At 44.3% G+C, this 8259-nt stretch overlaps 1 long non-coding RNA gene across 1 annotated transcript; it reads right to left on the bottom strand.

The window, feature by feature from the left end:
• Positions 1-2181: 2181 nt before the first annotated feature.
• LOC144006305 (uncharacterized) lies at positions 2182-5203 on the bottom strand. Its single transcript, XR_013279773.1, has 3 exons — positions 4910-5203; positions 4239-4469; positions 2182-3966 (listed from the first exon to the last, which is right to left on the bottom strand). It is a non-coding gene; the product is annotated as an uncharacterized LOC144006305 (long non-coding RNA).
• Positions 5204-8259: the final 3056 nt, after the last annotated feature.

Raw genomic sequence — 8259 nt, 5'->3', positions numbered from 1 at the left:
TACGAGGAAGCGATGGAGGAAGATCAAAGTTTTGGCGACAGCAGGGGTAAATTAGTGATACCTGGAAAACTTGGTCCAGCCAAGAACAGGGTAAGGTTTGAGAACCAAGGATGGAGTCCTCCAGGTTATGATACCCCGTTGTATGAAATACCTAGACCTGCGACTTTAAACTTGCCTCACCCTTTGACTTTAGAGGTAAGAGGAGAGCCGCATGTTTACGCCAATATAGGAGCAATTACACGCCAACCAGAGCGTGGTGGCAGCGGTGGGAACAGGGTTGAGAACCCCTATGAGATTCCTACAGAAGAAGACCCATTGGACACCGTTCATGAACAACCTGAAGCTGACAGAGTTTACATGAACGTTCGTGTCAACCGTCGAAGACAACGCTGGGTGTATGGAAAGGTTTGGCTGACTACCATACTTTGCTTGATAGTAATAACATTGATTTATTGTTTGTTGGGGCTGCGAGCGCAGAGAAGGCGAAGGTTCAGCTTCGACAGCATGGCTCCAATTAATCCCATCGACTTGGTCGACGTACGGTATGGCAACACTAAAATAGCCAACCAAACGTGCTGGAAAGTAGAGGTGATGCATGTTAGTGAGGAATGGAAGAGGACGAAGACACCGCATAGGGAAGCCTGCGGTGCCGGAGCTGACAGTCCCTGTGAGGAAGGTTGGAGGAGAGAGAGAACTGCCCTCGTGAATTCCTACCTCCGCATCACCTCCAACAAAACATATTATTATAATGAAACCATGAAGATTTTGAGAAGGAGCACGACGTACCCTGTAAAATCAAAGAGTAAGTGTAAAGTTCGAGTAGTTTACCGGATTAATAGCACAGCGAACGACTTTACGGTCAATATTACCTTGTTATGCTTAAAGAAGCAAGAGCAAAGAATTGTCAGAAATAACTGGGTCCAGATTGGAGAAGGAGATCCTGCTTGGTACACCAACGAATATTGTGCAAGGTTGCCAGATGCGACAGGAGGGTACTGGGTGAAGACAGACCCTGACGACCCGGATTTCAGAATTAACCCCGCGGCCCCACGAAATGACACTTGTACCGAGCTTCGGCCGGAATGGGAACCATGTTGGAGCTGTTTAACTTTTCGATGCAGGGGACCAGGAACCAACGGGACCATTGAAGGACCAGGGGCCAACGGGACCGGTGGTTACCTGCCAGGTACTCCGACTCCAGCATTGGGTAAGTACCCTGTAGTTTTTCATCAACGAAGGCTAAGAAAATTTAGAAGGCCAAGGGCGATTAAGGTTATTAAACAAGCAGTAACTTATCAATTGGGGGCTTTGGCTTTGTCGTCAGAGGAGCCACCCTCACGATCCACCATGCTAATAGAATACGTAGAACGATTTTCGCCTCACCGAAATTTCTTGGAATGCAGGGGTTCAAAAAGCCCCCACCAAGGAAAGTTAAAAAGAAACGGCCGAGGTACAGAGTTAGGTTAAATAAGACCCGGTCACATAATAGAATACGTAGGATGGTATACGCCGCGACTATTTTTGGAAGGAATAGGGTTGGGAGGACCCCACCAATTACACCTCCAATAAAAGTAATAAATAAAATAAATAAAGTTAAAAAAGTAATGAAGAGACGGCCAGGATGCAGGGTTAGGTTAAGTAAGGCCCAGTCGTATTATAATAATAGCCATTGTGATTGGAATATGATGAGGTATTGTCCCGTGCCCTACCACATGTTTTGCTATGCGGATAGCGGTAGTAGTCTTACCCTCCCCGGAGGAGGGTTAAGAGGTGACGCGAGTACCTTGCTTACTCACCTTTTTGCAATGAGTGTTAAAAACGCACTATGTGAAAAGAAGATAAAAGTGAAACACGAAGAGTGGTTGAATAACTCTTTTCCATGGATATGGAAAAGGGGTACGTATGTGTTGGAATCAACCTTTAATAAGACTGTGAAAATAACTGTACTAAATATAAGGCGGGTACAAATGTGGGCTCAACGCATTCCTACGCCGGATGATTTACATAATGTTCCGAAGGGTGATTTTGATAAAATTGACCGATGCGTAGCACTAAGAATGTTTAACAGATTGCATGAGAAGGATTGGGTAAGTGGTATTTCACCGCGATGCCCCTTGGTAGAAATAGGAACGCCACCTTTGACTCGTTGGATTTATAACTGCACAGGATTGAATAGGTCGCTTGCACATCGTAATGCATCATGGGAGTTTTTCCTTCGGGCGCCATATTGGGTGTCCGCCGGTTCACAAGGTACACTCGCGAGTTACACGGTAGAGCTCATCAACCTGATGTAATTTTCGCAGTATTTTCACGATTTACCGGAAGATCAAAAACAACGATACAGGCAGAAGGTGTCTCTGTGTGGCGGGATTGATCCTAATTACGTCCTGACCAAGGGTGATTTTTTTTTGACGGAGAAAGCTTGCTGGCCAAATGTGACATCTCTGGACATCTTTCCCTACCTCGTGTTGACAATATGCTCCATAACACGCCAAAAAAAAATCCCTGGAGGCTTACAATTATTTTGTAAGCGGGTGGATACAGAGTGTAAACTTTAACATCGCATCAGAAGAAACTGTTGCTGTTGCACGTAAGTAAACCACATGGTGTTGGTAATTCTGCACACAAAAATGTTGATTTGTTCTCAGGCTTCCTGTTATCATTGTGTTTACATGCACAGCTGGCTTTACCTGATGTGGTTTTTCTAATAATTTTATAACAGGCAAATATGGCAGAGCGTATAAGAATAAAAAGTAACTATGCACAGCCTCCCCGTGGCTTAATTAAATTTAATGCTACCCTTTCACTAGTTACATGTTACTTAATCAACTTATTCTAAATGGTTAAGGTTAACCACTCTCAGAGGACGTATTTTTAGTTTCAGTTTCCAGTACAATAAAACGTGTTCATGGTAACTACTGAGCATACTGACAGCTTTTCTTATGATCTCACGGTTAAGGAGGCTGTCACAACACCCAATTTCTGTCTGGTGCCAGATGGCAACAATTCCCATCACTTGTCACGACAACACCAATATTATTACCAGGTATGTATGGCTTTACTTTTTGTAGTTTCTTATTTAATTCTATGTTTCATATTTTCATTACAATGTTTGTAATATTTTCAGATTCAGGCACAGATGAGTTTAACTGGACGGGACTTCTGCGACTTTGTGGTGTGGACAAAGTGTGATTGAGCGAGTCCACCCAGATCGCTCGTTTTGGCCAGTTGGAAAAGCCAGAGTTTTTTTTCCCCAAAATCCCCTCCTTACCTGAACTGCTCGGGAGAGCATTTACTAGATCAGCAGTGGACTTCCAGTGTTCCTGCTCAGCCGCTGTCACCTACCACTTGCTCATGTACTTCAAAGATGCGGAATAAAGTAGTTTTTTGTGCTGCAGCAGATTGTAAAATCAAATGATATCACTTGAAGTGTGCCAATCTAGACTGCCAAAAGGACAGTGGTTTTGTGACAAGTGTGAAACAAGGATTATTGGGAAAACTGTAACACAGTACTGGTACTTGTCTTACATTAAACAAATTTAAAAGAGAGCAACTTTTTCCTCTGTACATAGCATAATGAAAGTCATTGCGTACCCCATCAACATTACATCATACCGTCATCTCAGGATGGTAGGCACCTGTGCTAAAATAAACTACATTAATTAACAGTTCAATTTTTAACCCTGAAATTACTACATCTAATCATTATTCACTTCATTTTTTGTGCTTTTAGAAATAATAGAGATTTATGCCATTACTTTAAGAGGGACCATATTGCACATTGAGTCAAATCCTGTCATTTGTATTATGTATAGCTTTGTAAACAAACCCAACAATAGAATTTGTATAAACGCTGCCTTTATTAGCGCCAAACAAACAGTCGCATGTTGTCCTCCTCCAATGCTTTGATGCTCGCCTTCGTTTCCATCATGTCATTGGCAATCAAGTCGGTGTGGCATGAGATCCCTAAAGAAAAAAATAAAGAAAAAATCACAAAAAAATACTGTACCAGTAATAGGTTTAATATAGTAAAGTAGTATAGTTTTTTTTGTCAGTGTAAAAGAAATGTACACATTTTGTTGCATTTTTTAATGTATGAACATTGCTACAGGCAAATACTTATTTCTATAAACACTTCCAAATGTCTCTAAAATATAAGGTGCGTGTACACACACAAACAAACACATACATTCACTCATGCATACAATATATCATGTAATGAATTCTGAGTGGCATACCAGAGTCAATGATGTCAGCAGTACTTGAGGGTACAGGTTACTGGAGCCATCTGGCTGCATAACTGCAACAATCTCTGCCACTTCGAGTCGTCTTTTCTTTGCTTGTCTCTCCTGTGCACGTTCATATCTTGGCACCGACTGGGCTGAGACATAGATGTTGTAACTTGGGACCCAACTTTAATGTTGGAGCCCAGTCGGGATGATTGGACAGAAAAACGGGCGCAGGGCGACCTGTTAAAATAAACAAATATATAAACAAATAAAAGATGGAAAGACTGGTTATTTTACCGCAGTAGGGTGGCCGTGAATAAGTTCTTTAGCATGATGTGTAGGCTACCGGGGGTCTGTTTTCTTGCATCACCCCCGGGGGTCTGTTTACTTGCATCAGCCCCTTCTGTCTCTTTTTTTTCCAAGTTTACATTTTGCCACCAAAAAACATGTTATCGGCATTAAAAGCCCAAGACTAATCAATCCAATTTCAGCAGTAAACACTTTGCACTGGCACTACTTGGGTGAAAATGTTCGATGTTAGCTTTCGGCTAACGTCCGCTAGCCAGCTTGTACTACCGAACTTGCTTGCTCATGAATCCAAAACATAAGCAACTTGCCCATATATGGGCGGTCGAAACGTTATTAATCCTCATGCATTAAATAAAGGTAAACAAGCTTACCGCTCACAAAGTGATCGCTGCACACACGAGCCCAAAGTAACGACTTCCCTCCGGAGTCCGCACTCCTCTGTCTCCAGGCCCTGGTTCCTAGTTATTTTCGGAATTCGGAAAAAAGACCGACCATTTTCCCCCTTGGCTTTGTTCGAACAGCCAACGATGCAGCAACAATGTACCATTTTAAACGCAGACAACAAACGTGATAGATACGTGTTAGACCGAATCGCTACGTAAATGGAGGCCACCCAGCATGGCGACTACGAGAAATCCGAGGCGGAAGTGACGACATGTGCAAGCGACCTATACAAACTTAACGATTAAAGGGGTGCTGCAAGCTTGGAAAGAAATACATACGAGAGACGAGAGTAAGACGTGGTGGGGACTCAATAAAGATGAAGTGGTTAAGGATGTAATACCTTGCTTAGGAGAGTCGGAAAATTATTGGGTTAAATACCAATATATTGCGACAGTATACTCTAAAGAGAACGATATTTGGCCTGACGTTGAGAGACCAGCCTTATACGCTAACCCAAGGCCATGGGAAATGGTGTGTAAAGGAGGTAATGCCTTGGAAGATTTTAAAAACTGTACAATTGTATTAGCACGTGTACCTTGTTTCAATGTTCAATCCCTGTTTAAGAATTTTTGTACTCCACGTTACCGCGACGCAGAATATGCTAATGTTGAGGGAGCGGTGTGGATTAAGGATAATAGTAGTAAATGGGTCCGGGGCCAGGCGGCAGGAAGAGATTATTGCGCGCGATGGGACGAAGATAATGAATTGTCTAAAATGGTAGGACTTAAAATTATCCCAAAGCCTCCTGACTCTATTATGCAGATATTAGAAGGTCACGCATTTAGGAAAAGCCTTTGTTCAGGAGACATAGTTACAGGATTTGATTGGTTGGGATTTAATAAGATTTATGGCCCGGGCACATGCCACGAACCTACTGAAAGATGGCTGCATTGTGGACACAGTGACGAGTATAATCATAAAGGGGAACATGTATGTACATGGTTTGAGAGGATAGGATTGGCAATAAGGGGTGTAGTGAAAACTGTGGCCTCAACAGCCGTTGGAGTTGTGGAAGATGTGGCGGAGACGGCGTTTACTGGGATAAGTACTGGGCTATATAATTTAGTACAAGAAGTGGGACTTTGGTTCCTGCTAGGTTTAGGAATTGTTCTATCAGCGGTGATAGCTTTTTTAATTGTTAAAAGAGGAACTTTGTCGTTATTTCCTCGCCATATTCTCAAACAGAATACCTTACCAAATAAGGTAAAAGCTCAGCTTTTGGCCAAAGAGCTGCAGGAGAATTGGGGAGGGGCGACGAAGAGGAGGTTATTGAGCATTGAGGAGGGGCTGCAAAAGAGGGCGGGATCGACCAGACTATAACTGCAGCGCCCCAGCCCTGTCTTCCTCAGTCCTCACTGACACTTTGGCGGAACAGTAAAACTACACATGACCATGGCGTGCGGTACTGTTAATGGTACTAAAGGGAGACCAGGCGCCCTTCAAAATGTAAGTAATGAAGCTGAGTATTGGATGATTTTCATAATATGGCTTCTTTATTGCTGTACTGGACAATGGGATTTTTGTCAGCTAACTCGACCCATTATTTTGATAATAGCTGTTATCAAGGTATTGGTGTTGCGCTTTGTGTTTTGTACATACACACTGGGACTAGGATGCTTCATTGTGTATATGCATGGCCGAATTAGAATAGATTATAAAACTCCGAGAGGGGTAGCAGAAACTTTCCTCTTGGTTTGCTGGATTTGTTTAGATATAACCTCTATCAAGATTTTTGAGGTTTTATATGGAGCAGTTATATTAGAAGGTGTATTGGCCATTGCAATGACTCTCTACATCATGAATGTGGTGGTTCGCCTTCAAAAGAACCCTGTGGCTACGGGCAGCAGGGTTTGGGTGTGGCGAACAGCTAAACTAATATTATGGGGAATGGTTTGGGGAATAATTTCAATTCTCCTTTGGTTGCGCCTGGTCGACCAATTGGTTTTAGTAGTTTGGTTTTTTACATATGCAGCTTTTTTTACTCTCCCGCCAAAAGGTTCCGCTACTCGGAGAGCGACCACACCCTCGCTCTCTCGGCGTAGTGGCATTCCGCATTCTCTCGACAGAGTGGGTGCGGATGATCATTTAGATCAGGATCGACCTGTACATATAGGGAGCCGCAATCTTGCCGGCTCTCCTCAGGTTTAAGAATTGTCGAATTGTATTTGTGTGTTTACCAGGATAACCAGGATGAGCCGCGGTGTGTCTTCTGTGGAAGCGATCTCCTTCTCTTCTCAGCCTGGGTAGTTGGAGACGTTTTCTATGGGCACTGCTGCTATCCTTTGTCCCCAGAGGGTGTGGGTGAGGAAATGTGGCTTATACCCGATGGGCTTTATATGACTTATTTATGTGATCTTTTCGATTCAGCCATGAGTAAAATTTGGAAATGGCCTGGCTTTGCTGACCTCGCGGGCTCATGTAAGTTGGAAGGTTTGGTTCAAAGTCCAATAAAAGATATACGTTACCATGTTAACAAAGAATGTGTATTCATCGGGAGCACTGTCCCTTTGATGCGCATGGTATGGCGCCTGCCTGACGGTGCTCGACGCTTGACTTTCAATACCCCGTCTGGCTTTTGTGTAGCCGCCACTCCTAGGAAGACGGCCAGACCTGGTGAGCGTGCCAGGTATGGTGGTGTTCGAGTTGGAGAGGAGCGACCCTGCGCGCCTGAGACGGCCCCCTCGCCCTCCCTGGACCGGGTTGACGAGCCTGGGGAATCCAGTGCCGCCCGACAGGAGGCTCCAGTTGGTAAGGTCATGCCACTGTTGAGACCAGCCTCCCCCGCGGTTTCATCATTTGTTGATGACCCGGAGGTTGAGAAAAGCGAGGATGAGGGCTCGTTGGCTGCGTTGTCGCCCTCCCTACTGATAAATGGCTTCAGCCTGTGGTCTCCACTCCCTGATCCTTCGTCCGTCTCCATGCCTTCCGACTCCCCGGCGTCTCCGTTGGGCGATGACGGAGGGGTGGATGAGGTGTGGATGATGGGGTTGGATGGTGAGCTGGATATGCGGCTGATTTGCTTGAGGGACACCTGTGATCTCTAGGAGGGGGTGTTGAATTGAGTGGAGTCGAGTGGGTCAGATGGAGCACCATATCATGTACTTTTAGATGACGAATTATGGACTGAACTCAATTCTAAAATTAGAGATCAATTGGTGTCCATAAGATCAAGGAATTGGTGTCTATAGGGCAGATATGATCATGTTTTGGCCTTTGGGTGTAGTACCTCAAGGTAACCACCAGATGCCGCCAAACCTAAGCAACCGGAGCCGCCTGC

This window comes from Festucalex cinctus, chromosome 18 (assembly GCF_051991245.1).
Source record: "Festucalex cinctus isolate MCC-2025b chromosome 18, RoL_Fcin_1.0, whole genome shotgun sequence".
Taxonomy (NCBI): Eukaryota; Metazoa; Chordata; class Actinopteri; order Syngnathiformes; family Syngnathidae; genus Festucalex; species Festucalex cinctus.
The sequence above is the reverse complement of the archived record's forward strand: the minus strand, read 5'-3'. Positions and strand labels throughout refer to the sequence as shown.